The sequence below is a fragment of the Nesoenas mayeri genome (genome assembly GCF_963082525.1).
Source record: "Nesoenas mayeri genome assembly, chromosome: 28".
In the NCBI taxonomy this organism is placed as follows: domain Eukaryota; kingdom Metazoa; phylum Chordata; class Aves; order Columbiformes; family Columbidae; genus Nesoenas; species Nesoenas mayeri.
Genome location: NC_137558.1, coordinates 3,760,007 through 3,776,092, shown reverse-complemented (window position 1 = coordinate 3,776,092; position 16,086 = coordinate 3,760,007).

Here is a 16,086-nt window from a genome sequence, read left to right as displayed (position 1 = left end):
CCATTGTGCATACAAAATAATGCAAACTTTTTAAAAACAAATAATTAGTGGGTCTTATAATGACATGAAAATCATCCCTCCTTTACAGGTACCTGAATTTGAGACGTATTTTTTTGTTGAGCTTTATGCTGTAAGCACAGGAGCTGCATTGAACAGCAGTGCCAGATTTGCTTTTATAACCGTCCTTGAAAGCGACGCTCCTCGTGGTTTAGTGTATTTTGCTGTGGGATCTCGTTTTGCTGTGGCTCACAAGAAGACAACTTTAATCAGCCTGCAAGTGCATAGAGATTCTAGTACATCGGTCACCACAGTGGTCAGCTCCAGCATGCAGGTAAAGCGTCTGTTGCTGTTTTTATAATTTAACTTGTTTTTTTGCTAGTAAATCGTTCATTCTGTAAAGTGAATCTGGCTGTAATTAGCATTTTTTTCAGGAAGCAGTCAAGCATTTGCTGGGCCCATACATTATAATTTTGTTTGTTTTCCACTAGTAAAAAGGCCTTGTTCACTCTTGTATTATCAAGAGTGATTTGTTTCATAGTACCTTTCAGTTACCTCAAAGACAACGGGCAGGCAGGCATTAAATACATTTCTTTCTTTGTCCTAAAGTTCTTGAAATACTCTAATTTTTGAGGCTTTTTTCTCTCAAATTAAGTTTTTATTATGTGTATGCCTGTCAAGATTCAGATGCCAACACACTTGCTGTTTTAGGTGAAAAATGTATTAATACACAGAGCACACTGAGGAAAAGAGAAGGAGCGCTTTCATCAGATTTTATTGCATTTTCTTGAAGTTCTACACTAAAATTATCTTATGAAAAAATCTCACGTGCTTAAGCCTATTTTACCATCCCCTTTCATTTTTTTGGTTATGTTTACAGCTGTAACATCAGACACTTCTAACTTGGGACTCTTTTATCTCTAAATGACTACCTCATTATTAACTGACAGATTATGAAGATTCTCCTTTAGCAGAAGTAACACAACTGCAAAAACATGATTCCTTCCTTGATTTCAACGTCAAGGAACAGGCTGCAAGAGGGGTGTAATTCCATCAACCTTTATAATAAAATGCTTTGCATTCTATTGCTGTATTGGATGCATATTTATTTCAACTGCATGGGATTACGTGATATTTCCATCCATTTCTTATAGCTGACCAGTGCATTTTTTGTTGAATTGCGTGATAACAAATTTTCACATTCTTTCCAGCCAAAAGTTCATTATAATTTAGATGTTAAATGGAGAAGAAATTGCTACTGTCCAGTGTATATTTAGGCTGAAATATAGGGAGCATTTCTTTACCTGTTTATAATTTTTATATAGCAACCCTTCTTCGGATATTTTTAGGTAATGAGTGTGCGTGACCACACACCAAATTATTGGTGCTCTTGGTACCTGTAAAATAAGAAGCCGTGGCAGACAGGAAACAGATGTTTATCTCATTTCTACAAAGGTTTCTTAAACAATGCTCTTGCCACTGGTGCTTTTATTACCACTTATTGCTCCATTTCCTAGTTCTCGATTGGAAGGGGTAAACAAAAGGAAACTTCTTACTGAAATTTGCACAGATGATGTGATTTTGTTGTAGAGCAATTCTGAAAGAGATACACACTGCATTGATTTACTAAGTTCTCTGAACTCAAAAGAAAAATTCTGATTTATTCCATAAGTAAACTCTACTAATTAAAGCAAAATGTTTTCAAAAGCGGTCTAGTATTTCACAAATAAACATCTTTGCTTAATAGTCAGTATACAATCAGTTCTTACTAAATTAAGAAATACTACTGAATTTGAATAATAGCCCAGAATGTTAGTTTCCACTTAAGGAAAGTTTGTTATATTACGAGATATAATACCAGGGTTATGGCAACTGACAAAACCAGTAAGGATATGAAGAATCTGCAGACCTCGTGGAAGGTGAAAAGAGTGCTACTTCACAGAAGAAATGAGGCCCTATAGCATTCCTAGGTATCTTTACTGGGACTAAAAATATCATGAACTGATATTAATTTGGGCACAGGTTTCCAGAGTGGTTTATTTTTTTCCTTTTGTTTAGTTTTTATGTATCTGTAATGCCTGCCTGTACCCTGAACCGAAGGAATTTCATGCTACAGACCTAAACTTACATTGTTGCCCTCTGGAATTCACCTTACAGATGTTTCTGTAACATCTGTTCACCCAGAAAAAGCTTTGTGATTTTTGTTTTGCAAAAGAACGAGAGGGATCCTGTACACTATCGACAATATATATAATTCTTTCCCTGGGTAGTCAGTGATTACAGGTGACAGATTGCTACTTCAGGGAGATATTTCATTTAAGGTAATTGTTATATAATTCTTAACTGCATTTTGAAAGAGGGTTTCTTTTTTTACACACTTAAATTTTACCTATTTACAACAGGAGTTCTACAGCAGCTGTTTTTGAACGATTGTATCTATCATAATGTTACCCCAAACTCTTCTGATTTGTTTTAAGGAGCTACAGAAACCTGAACCTATTGGCCGGACCTTCATATCTCCAGCTGTGGCAGGACAAGATTTTGCCAGATCTGAGGGTTTATTGACTTTTGAACCTGGACAGAGAAATATGTTCCTGGATGTGACCCTGACTCCAAAGACAGGATCTTTAAACCCATTTCCAAAGCGTTTCCAGGTTGTACTTTCTAATCCCACAGGCGGTGCCAGGGCAGATGACGTGTATGGCATTGCTAAGGTCACCATTGTGTCAGATTTGGACTCCTTGCCAGCTTGGGGGCTCATTGATCAACTCCATCAGCCTCTTGATGCCACCATCTTACACAGAGTCCTCCAGAATCTGAATGTCAAAGTGGCTACAGAAACCACAGAAGAGCAGTTTACTGCTGTGATGCATATAATAGATAAGGTAAACCTTTCCTGCTCTTTCTTGAATGACCAATGACTTTAATAAGAGTAAAATAACACACAGGCCTGTGATAAGATCAAGGACAGCATCCACAGCAGGGACCCAGGGATCCAGGGACCCAGACAAAGGTAAAAATAGAAGCTGTGAAGTCCCAGTCATGGAAGACGTTTGCCTGCTACAAGTTAGGATGGTGGCCGGCAATCAACAATCAAATAGGTTGAAAAGAACAACTGGTATTGATTTTGTGTATGTACCTATAGCACGATGTTTTGTGCTGTGCCACATTTTCCCTTTGGTGTCACGCTTTCACAGAGCTTGTTACGATTTCTTGATTCTCAGGGCATACCTTTGTTGGTTTTAGCCCTGGCACAAGGCAGTGAGGCTCAGGGTTCACAGAATCACAGATTCACAGAATGTCAGGGGTTGGAGGGCCCTGGAAAGCTCATCCAGTGCAATCCCCCCATGGAGCAAGAACACCCAGATGAGGTTACACAGGAAGGTGTCCAGGCGGGTTGGAATGTCTGCACAGAAGGAGACTCCACAAGCTCCCTGGGCAGCCTGGGCCAGGCTCTGCCACCCTCACCGGGAACAAGTTTCTTCTCAAATTTAAGCAGAACCTCCAAAACTCCTGTGTTCCAGTTTGTACCCATTACCCCTTGTCCTACCATTGGTTGTCACCGAGAAGAGCCTGCCTCCATCCTCCTGACGCTCCCCTTTCCATATTGATCCCCATGAATGAGTCACCTCTCAGTGTCCTCTTGTCCAGCTCCAGAGCCCCAGCTCCCTCAGCCTTTCCTCACACGGGAGATGCTCCACTCCCTTCAGCATCTTGGTGGCTGCGCTGGACTCCCTCCAGCAGTTCCCTGTCCTGCTGGAACTGAGGGGCCACAACTGGACACAAGATTCCAGGTGTGGTCTCCCCAGGGCAGAGCAGAGGGGCAGGAGAACCTCTCTGACCTACTGACCACCCCAGAATTTACCTGCATACTCTCCTTTTATCTAGACATTGTATCACAGAACAATGTGGTTTCCACTAGAAATGGCTTAGGATGTCACCTGTAGTATCCTTTTCCAAAATTTTCAGCAATACTGAAGGAGAACATGTATTTTAGTTTCGAAACAGCAAACAGCAAGTGTTCTTCAGAATGGGCTAAAGCACTGTGCAAGTATAAGCAACACACTAGTTAAAAATTCAGATGGGACTGTGAATCTTATGTAAGTTTTAAAACATGGCCACAAAAAAAACTTCTAGCAGAAAAACAAAGTTCATTACTATATACTTATATTTTTTTAATAATATATTTTTTTAAAAGCTGTTTTAATTTCATGTAAATATGCTATTCTAAAAACTGCACATGAAAGATGTGCAATAGATGAAGATAAACTTATGCAGTAGTTTAGAAAACCCGGTGTTTTCAGAGATACAACAATTTTCAAGCCTGTTTACCGTGTGAATTAGACAAGTCGATTTCCAGCTTTGTGAACATTTTGTTTTGCAGCTGGCTGTCCGACAGCGGGTTCTGCAAAGTGGTTGACGACACATCAGACTATGTGGAATGCTCTTGTTCTCATACGTCCATTTATGCAGTTTATGCCCAAACAGATAACTTGTCTTCATACAACGAGGCTTTTTTTCCTTCTGGATTAAGGGATTAAAGTAAATTTTCCTTCTGGCGTTGATAGTCACTGTGCAAGGAGGAACCTCAGAGCAGGGGGGTCACTGAGCAAACCAGCTAAATGACTTCTTAATTTGACCTTAGGGCACTTAAATGAGGTTCTGGGTCTGCTTCTTGTGAGGTTTGTAGCTTCTATACTAGATCATCGGTGTGTGAGTAACAAAAACAGGGCAAGCAGCTAAATCTCTTATTGATCCCCTCAACTAGAAGAAATAAAGACCTGCATACCTTCAGTGTTGGTTTTTTACTGTAGTCATCTGTGTGTCCAGTGGGGTTTGTGACACACACACTGTCCAATGGTGTTTATGACACACACGCTGTCCAATGGGGTTTGTGACACACGCCGTGTCCAATGGGCTTTGTGACTCACACGCTGTTCAATGGGGTTTGTGACATGCACACTGTCCAATGGGGTATGTGACAAACACCCTGTCCAGGGGCGTTTGTGACACACACCCTGTCCAGGGGCGTTTGTGACACACACCCTGTCCAGGGGCGTTTGTGACACACACCCTGTCCAGGGGCGTTTGTGACAAACCCTGTCCAGGGGCGTTTGTGACACACCCTGTCCAGGGGCGTTTGTGACACACACCCTGTCCAGGGGCGTTTGTGACACACACCCTGTCCAGGGGCATTTGTGACACACACCCTGTCCAATGGGGTTTGTGACACACACACTCTCCAATGGGGTTTGTGACACACACGCTGTCCAGGGGGGGGTTGTGACACACACGCTGTCCAATGGGGATTGTGACACACACGCTGTCCAATGGGGATTGTGAGAGACACAGTCTCCAATGGGGTTTGTGACACACACCCTGTCTAAGGGTGTTTGTGACACACACACTGTCCAGGGGGGGTTCGTGACACACACACTGTCCAGGGGGGCTTGTGACACATGCTGTCCAATGGGGTTTGTGACACACACGCTGTCCCAATGGGGTTTGTGACACACACCCTATCTAGGGGCGTTTGTGACATACACGTTGTCCAGGGGTGTTCGTGACACACACAGTTTCCAGGGAGGGTTGTGACACATGCTGTCCAATGGGGTTTGTGAGACACACCCTGTCCAGGGGCATTTGTGACACAAACGGTGTCCAGGGGGGGTTGTGACGCATACCTGTAGGTAGTTAGGGTCTGGAGGCCGGAAGATCTCGCGCTGTACAGAAAGATAGTAGCCCCTCCCTAGGTAGGTAGGAGTATGTGAGGCAAGCAGATGGACGTGACGTTGCAAACCTAAGGTATATAACGCTGTGTTACTTGTTAATAAACACCATTTGCTTTCCACCACAGTGGCATCTGTGTGCTGATGGACCGAGCGACCTGGGATGTGGTCGCCGTGCTGTCTCTGAACCAGGTCGTCACTGCCCACTGAGAGGCAACAGGAAGGGAAGAGAACAAAGGGACTGAGAAACAAAGCGAAGTTTAGATCAAAATGAAGAGACTGGAAAGGGATAACATGCAGCAATGAGCTGGAGGAAGAGGAAAAGAGGGCTGAGGAGCAGGAAAGAGGATGAGAAGACAAAGAAAAGGCAGAGCCAGCTGGACAGGGAAGATACAGTGAGAGGGGATGGGGCTGGGAACAGGCAAGGAAGACAGAAAGACAAACAGGACAGAAAGACATCAAGAAGGAAAAGGGGCAGTAATCTGGACAGAGATGGAGAAAGAAGCAGCAGGGAAAGGGCAGACAGGCAGGAAGACAGAGAGGGAGCAGGAGAGAGAAAGAACAATAAGGGTTGGGGCAGGATAGAGATTGGGAAAAAATCCTGGGGTGGGCAGCAAGAGGAAGAGGGAGTAAAAAAGAAGAGGGGAAGGAATAGGCGCAGGGAGCAGGACAGAGGGATACAGTGAGAAATGGTGGGGCACGGAGCGGGACAGAGCAACAGACAAGAATGACGACAAAGAGAAACCGGGGATGATGAGAACACAGAGGGGTGGAGACGGAGAGCGAGATACGAGAAATCCTGCACAGAGATTCAGAAAGGTGGGGGAATAGGTGAGGAAGCAGCAGAGGAACAGAGGGAGAAGAGATGAAGAGGAAGAAGGGCACAGCAGGAAAGAGGAGGGAGCAGGGAGGGACTGGGACACAAAACAGGGTGAAATGTCCCCAAAGGCCCAGGACTCACCGCACTTCCTGCTCTCTGCACTGCCAGGCAAGCTGTGGAGATCAGGCACTTCTGTCTGTGAGAAATGCAGTTGTGATTTGTGCTGAGACGTTTGATGTTTACAGATACAACCAAATGAGGCTCGGGCTCTGAACCTGCAAAAAGGAAAAGGTGGGTAAGTTCTACATAAAAATTTTGAAACTTGTTTATGAGGTTATATTGATAGAGGGAGCTAACATTTTCAGGGTTAACCAACCACATAATAAGGGCCTACTAACGAACTAACACCCAGCGCTGTTTTGCTTATGGTCTAACGAACAAGTGTTTAAGGAATACAATTAAGGAATTGAATTAAACGTTGTTTATCCATAGAAAAAGCCTAAGTTATTTATTTCATTGCTTTACAACAAGTGATTGAATCTGCTATAGAAAAGTTCAACCCCCTCCTCTATAGCAAAGGACAAAAGAAAGTATGGATTTTTGTTGCATCTAATCCATAATGCAAGTACCAATTAAAACGTGTCTGCTGGAGTGGATATCCTGGACACGAACAGGCAGGTTCCTGGTGTTGTGCCCATGGTGATTCATCCACTGTGGCCATGGGTGTCAGGCCTTGATACAACAGACACAAAACCTTGGGAGAGACGTGATCACAGTAAAACGCTTAAAGATAATGAGCTAGCACACTTGATTTAGTCTTTATTTAAAAATACACATGGCTGCTGTCTTTTTCCAGTTTAGCTACGATGGGCTCCAATATCTCTATTAATTCTAACTACAACACGTGACAAAAATTAAGGGGGGAAAGCTTTGTTTTTACAATGGTAAATACAGTCTAAATCGTAATTTGGGAAACAGATAAAGGGGTGTAGCAGATGAGGCACAGACTCTCTTTAAGATGCAGAGAGACATTTAATACAAACTCAGGTTTGCATTTGAAACATCGCGGACCTCTGTCCTTGATGTACCGATCCTGTATCAATCCCTCTGTCCCTGATGTACCCACCGCGTCTCAATCCCTCTGTCCCTCATGTACCCACCGCGTATCAATCCCTCCGTCCCTGATGTACCAATCCCTCTGTCCCTGATGGTTCATGTCCCACACAGTCCTTGCTGCTTGTGTTGTTCCACCAGCGCTTGTTCTCACACTGTGACTCTTGCAATTTCTCACGGGCCTGATGTCACAACCCTGCCACATCTCCCCTTCTTTGTTTAACAATTGCAGCCATAGCAGCGTGTAACTGCACAGCCATTGCACCATTAAAGCTTTTTTCAACCATTCGTTGTGCACAAGAGAAGACACATGGTACACAATCAATAAGTACAGACTCCACATACAAACATTCTAAGTAGCAGGTTAAAGGGCCGTGTTTTGCAATTTTTGTGGCACCCATAACTGTTACAGAATCGCTACTTAATATTCCCTGCATAGTGTTTAACACAGAATAATGAGCTCCCAGTCAACTAAGACTTCTATTTCTCTGTTCTCCAAGTCAGGATCTATATTAATATATTTCTGAGCTGTTGGTTTAAGACGGTGTAAAAACTCAGTGGGAGACTCCTCACAATCCTGTTTAATCTCAGAAGGTTTTGGCGTATTTACAGCTTTAGGCGCAGCGTGTCTAATCCCGTATAAAATGCACTGGCGATACCAATGCAGCCTGTGCCCCGATATAAGGATATCAGGATCCCACCCTGGACTGACCGAGGGACAATTTTGATCTCATGTTCTTTGTGTATTCTACACCAATAGCTGTTCTTCAACAAACCTTTTATTGGTTTGCATTTCTTTCCCTGATTATCCTTTTTCAAAACAAATGGATCTGAAGAGGATAAAGACAATGCATATGTAACATTATATATTGTGTAATATGCCTTATGTAATAGGCAATATATGATTTAAAATAGATATCTTACTACATATTACATGCAGCACATTACTATACCACAGATCTCAAAGTATACCCACCTAGACCTGTGAAGCATATTAATATTATTTACAGTGGCCACCATTAATTACAATATTCAATCAGATTCTCCCTGGTTGACGCCCTGTTGAACAGCAAACGATCCTTTTCCAATGTCAGAAAACACAGCCTGGGAGGGATTTCTCACGAATCCTCCTGCCGATTGTCCACTACCTACTTCACAATCACAATAACAGACAATTGGTGAACCCTAAGTACTGGACTATAAAATCCCCCAAGACACAAGTAACAACAACAACAAACCACTAAAGCCAGAAACAATTATACAATTGCTAAGGCACAAACAGCAAAATCATTAAAGGTACCTTTATCAAATTGCTGGTCCCTCGTTTTTCTCTTTAATTTATTGTTTTCTCATTTTCCTCTTTAAATTTCTTTCTTTTTTTAAGTTACCCAGTTTACCAAAATGCGCAGACGCGAATGCGCAGACCCAACGCGCTGGTGTCGCCCACGTCTCGCGCAGGCAGCGTGCCAACGCAACCAGACAATGAAAGTGCCTTATCTCATTGATGGGGTTTTACCCGCGTCCCGAGCTGGTCCGAGGAGCTGTGGTCCCCGGTGTAATTCCCCGGTGCCGGCACAAGGTCCCAGAGATCCTGGGATCCACGGGAGGTCAGGCAGATTATCCCATCCTCGTCGCCAGAAATGATACCGAAAAGTCGTCAAACAGACTCTTTAACACTGTTTTGAAAGTGTTAAAAAGCAGGCACTTCTATTACAGCGCGCTGGGGGATCGCTCCTCTAATCGAGTGTGCGTTCCGCTTTCCTCCGGTTTTACAGATCGTGGAACTCCTCAAACAGCAAAACATGCCAACCAATGGTACAGACGTCTCGTGCTCTTTCACCAGCGCGTGCAGCAGCAACGAGAAATCTGGAATGAGCGTCTACAGAAACACGTACGTATTTACCCAATTCAGAACAATGCGTTACATCCGCTGGCCGTACTTCATTGGCAGTAACCCCTCCTGGATTAACACCCTCTGTGGATGGCGCGGGTGCCAACTGTTGGCAATCAGGGCAGGACATAAGAACGCTCCTGGCCTGATCCACTGTCATTTGAAGTTGTCGTTTTAACGCCTTTGCACTCTGGTGAAAGAATTTATGTGATCATTTAGCTTGCTCCAAGGCTTTAGGCACAGTGAGCGGCACAGCTCGTGCATCGGCCCTCCTACTGCCTTCCGCAAGTGGTCCTGGAAGGGCCACTGCGAGAGCGGGTGTGCATTGCATAATACCTATGATGTCTATGATTTATTAGAAACCATAGCATTCTCAATTCAGCCATCAAAAGAGGATTATCCTCTTCCTTAAGAAAAGAAGCTTCCAGGCGGTTAAGTATGCCAGCCGCATAATATGAGCCAGTTACAACATTCAAAGGCTTGTTACAGAACACCTCAAAGCGATCCTAACAGCTGTCAGCTCAAGAACTTGTTTGACTCTTGGTCTCTTTTTCTACCTTGTGTTTGCAGCACTGGGTATCTGAGTTTAGCCATGTAATTACAACTTTATGTGAGCGACCAGAGGCATCAGTAAATAGAGTCTTGTCGCTTACTGGTCGTTGCTGACAGCAGCATGTATTGCGAATTCTCCTTCGTTGTAGGAAGAAATATACCTTCAGGTCTACCCCATACATAGCATATAAACATTCTCTGCCTTTAATTATTGGTTTTGCATACATTTCTTTTATTATCCAAACTGTTTTCATTGGTGTGTGAGCTAGAAAAACCCATACGGCCACAGTCACCTTTCTCCCTCCTTGAGCCCTCCTGACCTGCGGTTCCACCACTGGTGTCTTCTTTCTTGATCCCTCTTGACTGGCAGGTGCGCTCCAACCCTCCTTTATCCATCACTCTTCCTCATGGGTTCACCTCCTTCCTTGCTTTTCCTTTGCATGCTGCTCCCCCTGAAGAGAAACACACAGAGGACTGAGCTACACCAGCCCAAGGGCACTACAGTCAGACAGGGGCTGAGTCCGGGGCTGACACCTCCCCACACCCCACAGCGCGCCCACCTTGCCTTGGCACCAACCCCTGGCACAGCCCTTCCCCTCAGCTCTGCCGTCCCTGCAGCACAGCTTCCGCATGTGCCCTGCTCAGGCTGGACCCCAATGTCACGGGTTAGAGATGGCACAGCTCAGTACAAATGCCCACGGTCCTCACCCGCTCTTTGGTACTTGCGGAGGGTCACGTCGCTGTGCCCCAGGGCACTGGCCTGCACGGCCCTGCCCGGCAGCGGGAGCGTCTGGAGCTGCCGGCTGGTTCTCCAGCTTTAGGGTCACCCGCAGCAGCCCGCTCTCCTCAGCTCTGCACACCCAGCCAGTTGCGCCGCCCAGGCAAAGTCAGCTTCACCCTCTGCCCTACACCTCACCTGCAAACAGCCAACTCTTCAGCTGACAACCGTCCAAAACCCACCGACAAACCCTCCAAATCTCAGCCTTTCGCTTTCAACTGCTGCCTCTAGTGCATCTCACAGACAAGCCTCCAAAATCCCCTCATCCTGCAATAATACTCCAGCACTCATCGCCTGCGGGAACAACCGCCACAATACCATGCAAACACCAACCAGTTCTGGCACGGAAATATCGCTTTCTCCTCCAGATCCCACCTACACCAACTGCTGACAAACACACGCTGTCCTCACCAAAGCCAAACGCTGCAACAACCAGCGACAACTCAAATGTGCGTGTGCGGCGCAAAACCGCAGGTGTGAGCTAACGCAGAGCTGGGCTTGACAGCTGCACAGTGTGCACCCTGTGGCTTAACGTGGCCAGTCACTGCCATTCCGCCTTCTCCCTGGGAGAAGCGCATGAGCACAGGCTGCTTCAAGGCACGATGCGAGCGGTTTGGATCTCCGGGTCTCTGAGGGCGAGAGCGATAAATGTGATCTGTGTGTGGCGCCGGAACTTCCCGTCCACTTGCTCCTCCATTCAGTCAGGTGCTGCAAGAGAGGGACAGAGAAAGAAGCAGTTAGGACCGGATTAACAACCTCGTCATCCCTGTCCCCAAACCTGCAGGCGTCCTAGGAGGCCTGATCTAAGTTTGGCTCTTCTCCCGCTCTTTGCTGGAATACTTCACTGCACAAATTTCTGTCATGATGTGAAAAATGCAGTTGTGATTCGTGCTAAGATGTTTAATGTTTACAGGTATAACCAAATGAGGCACGGGCTCTGAACCTGGAGAAAGGAAAAGGTGGTTAAGTTCTATGTAAAAAGTTATGAAACTTGTTTAGGAAGTTATATTGATAGAGGGAACTAACATTTTAAGGGTTAAGCAACTATATAATAAGGGCCTACTAACAAGCTAACCTTTTAAACCACATTATTAATATCTAGCTTAGAGCTGTATGTAACTAATTGTGCTAAAAAAAGCAGGACTTCATTAAATGCCGAGATAAGAAGTTCTACAGCACCAGCTGCAACCTTGAGGAGACAAGATAGCCAAGATTTACAGCAAAAAGGAGGGCACCAGTCTGGTTCCAGTCGGTTTGGTAGCTTGGATTCCAGCCAGTTCCTCCTAATGAGCCAAAGGTAAAAAGTCCACTGTGACGAAGCTGAAGGAGCCTTCATCCAAAGACCCCTAAAGACCCTTCCTCAAATTCACCAAGTGACATTGCGCAGGCGCAACAGGAGAGGGCCAAGGAGGGGAATATGTAAATGGTTATCTGAGACTCATTTTAATAAAAAGCGGGAAAGGTCATGAATATGTATAGGCGTTTCTGGGGTCATTATGAATATGTAATACCATACTGTATTTAAGCACACTTCTTATTGTTAAAGGTGTGCGTGTTGGGCGGAGTGAATCCCCCGCGCACCCGGCGCTGTTTTGCTTATGCTCTAATGAACACGTTTTTTACGGAACACAAGGAAATGGATTAAATGTTGTTTATCCATAGAAAAAGCGTAAGTTATTTATTTCAATTGGTGACCCCGACGTGATAGTCTTGGATGGTTTTGTGCTATCCCAGGCTCAAGGGGGGCGCCCCACTTTAATAGTGGCCCTTGGACTCGGGTATGCAGAAAGCTACCAACGCTATACAAAATTAAAGCATAAGCAAAAGAATTGAGCTCCCTGAGAATTACTGCAGTACACCCGTAATTCAACGTGCACGAAGACCCCAGCAGGAACAGCGGACTGTGAGTACTGCCGGGTCAGGTGGGGTTATTGGTGCTTGAGTGCTGAATGTGTGAGACGTAACGTAGTTACGAAGCGAGTGCGGAGTCCTTCTAAGTGCGTTTCCAATTTCCCGCGAGGGACTTGGCCACTGAAGGGACGAAGCGAAAGCACAAAAGAGTGAAAGAAGCACCATTTGGGATGGGCCAGGGAAAAAGTAAGTCCCTAGGTTCTCGGGATCCCAGTGGAGGGAGGCCCAAGAGGTCGAAGGGGAGCGACCTACCAGAGATACCCCCAGACAGTCCCTTGGGGGTAATGCTAGAATTTTGGGATGAGGAGAAGTTTACTCAATGTAAGAGTAAAGAGAAAATGATTCAGTATTGTATGGTAGAATGGACTAAGGAGGAAATTAGACCTGATCACATATACTGGCCTATTTTTGGAACTTTTGATGATTGGACGTGTCAGGTTCTAAATTTATATGTGAATGGTAAAGAACCTTTTAGTCAGGAGGAAATGGATTATGCTGCTTGCTGGAGGGGTAGTTCAAAAACAATAGGATTGTATGCTCTCAAGAAAAAAGAGGATGAGAAAGGTTCCTGGGACCCGTTAGAGGCTTTACCTCCGCCGTATCACGGGCAACCCTCGTCTCCTGCTGAAAATATCTTTACTGCTCCCACGGCTCCAGCCCCCCCTTCCTCCCCCCCTTCAAGCAGGACAAGGAGTAAAACTATGAGTCAGGAGGAGCTAGAGGGTGAGAGTGAAGCGAAATTATACCCTCTTAGAGAAGTGCCTATGGGGGGTAATGTAGGGGGCATAGGGTTTGTAACGGCACCCTTAAACACTGGAGATGTCAGGAATTTCAAAAAGGATATGGGAAAATTATTAGATGACCCAATAGGTGTGTCAGAAGGGTTGGACCAATTTTTAGGCCCCAATATATATACCTGGGAGGAACTTCAGTCTACTATGAGTATTTTATTTACTGCAGAAGAAAGGGAAATGATTCGAGTGGCAGGTATGCGAGATTGGGAAAGGAGACACCAGCAAGGACCCCAGGGGGACCTAAAATGGCCAACCCAGAGACCTAATTGGAATCCCCAGGACCCACAGGGGAGACAAAATATGATAGATTTAAGGGAAATGGTTATACAAGGTATCCGAGAGGCGGTCCCTCGAGGACAAAATATTAATAAAGCCTTTAATGAGTACCAAAGGCAGGATGAATCCCCCACAGATTGGCTGGAACGACTTAGAAAGAGTATACAGATGTATTCGGGATTAGATCCCGAATCCCCTGTGGGTGCCGCGTTATTGAAAACTCAGTTTGTAGCTAGATCTTGGGGGGACATAAGAAAGAAATTAGAAAAGATAGATGATTGGCAGGACAGGGGATTACAGGAGCTTCTGAGGGAAGCACAGAAAGTGTATGTGAGAAGGGATGAAGAAAAGCAGAGGGCAAAAGCAAAAGTCTTAATAGCTGCAGTGAGGGAGTGCCAGAAAAAGGAAGATAACACGCCACTTAGGGAAGAACAGAATTCACAGAGGGGGAGAGCAGCCCCAATAAACTGGACACCTAGGAACAGACCACAGGGAAGGTCAGCTCCAGTAAACAGCGTATCAGTTAACACAGGTCCACGGGAAAGCATTCCTACTTGTTATTATTGCGGGAAAAAGGGGCATATACAGCGGGTGTGTCTAAAAAGGGAGAAAGATGAGAAAATGTTTAAAGAAGATGAATAGGGGTGTCAGGGGCTCTATTTGTTAGGGGCCAAAGCGACTAACGAGCCCTTGATAAAACTTAAAATAGGCCCCTATCATGAAGAAATAACATTTTTAGTAGATACAGGAGCAGAAAGATCCACAGTACAGCAACTTCCTAAAGGATGCTCATTAAGTAGAAAAACCGCTTTTGTAGTTGGGGCAAAGGGAGAACCCTTCAAGGTCCCTGTTTTATGTGATGTAGAAATAGAATCGGAAAATCGAATTTGCCTTAATGATTTGTTGTTAGTTTCTGAAGCTGAGAATAATTTGCTGGGGAGGGACTTGATTGTAGCTTTAGGGCTGACCATAGGGGTCGAGCAAGGGGAGTTGAAAGTAAAGATTTATACCTTAACTTCGAATGATGAAACAGAGATCAATCCTGCTGTGTGGTCAGCTCCTGAAACCGTGGGAAAATTAGAAATAGAACCTATAAGGATAGAAGTAATAGACCCGGACACTCCAATTCGAGTGCGCCAATATCCTATTCCCCTGGAAGGAAGAAAGGGATTAAAATCTGTAATAGACAGGTTGCTAAAACATGGCACCTTAGAGCCGTGTATGTCTCCTCATAATACCCCAATCCTGCCAGTCCAAAAGGCAGACGGGACATACAGACTCGTTCAAGATTTAAGAGCAGTAAACCAGCGAACTAAAACCCGATTTCCCGTAGTGGCAAACCCGTATACGTTATTAAATCAAATATCTCCTGAAAATATTTGGTATAGTGTAGTAGACTTAAAGGATGCGTTCTGGGCTTGTCCTCTGGATGAAAATAGTAGAAATTATTTTGCATTTGAGTGGGAGGACCCTGACACGGGGAGAAAGCAACAGTTAAGGTGGACTGCGCTGCCCCAGGGATTCACTGAATCTCCCAATCTGTTCGGACAAGCACTGGAGAAATTATTGTTAGAATTTGAATCACCTTTGAGGGTAAAACTCATACAATACGTAGATGATTTATTAGTTGCTGGAAAGGAAGAAGAAGCAGTGCGAACAGGGACTATTAGATTACTCAATTTTGGGGGGGAAAAAGGACTGAGGGTTTCAAAAAGTAAGTTGCAGTTCGTGGAGCCAGAAGTAAAGTATTTAGGACACTGGCTAGTGAAAGGGCAGAAGAAGTTAGACCCAGACCGAGTGTCAGGGATTATAGCCTTGCCTGCACCAAAAAGTAAGCGAGAAGTCAGGCAATTGCTGGGATTATTAGGATATTGCAGACAGTGGATAGAAGGCTATAGCGAGAAAGTAAAATTTCTATATGAGAAACTAGTAATGAACTCACTCAAATGGAATGACAAAGATGAAGAATGTTTGAGAATATTAAAAAACTCTCTGATGACAGCCCCTGTTCTAAGTTTACCTGATGTAAGGAGACCATTTCAGCTTTTTGTAGAAACAACTAACCAAACTGCATATGGAGTACTGACCCAAGATTGGGCAGGGAGCAAGAAACCTATAGGGTATTACTCAAAATTATTAGATCCTGTAAGCCGAGGATGGCCTACATGCTTACAAGCTTTAGTGGCAGTAGCTTTGTTGGTGGAGGAAGCTAAGAAAGTAACATT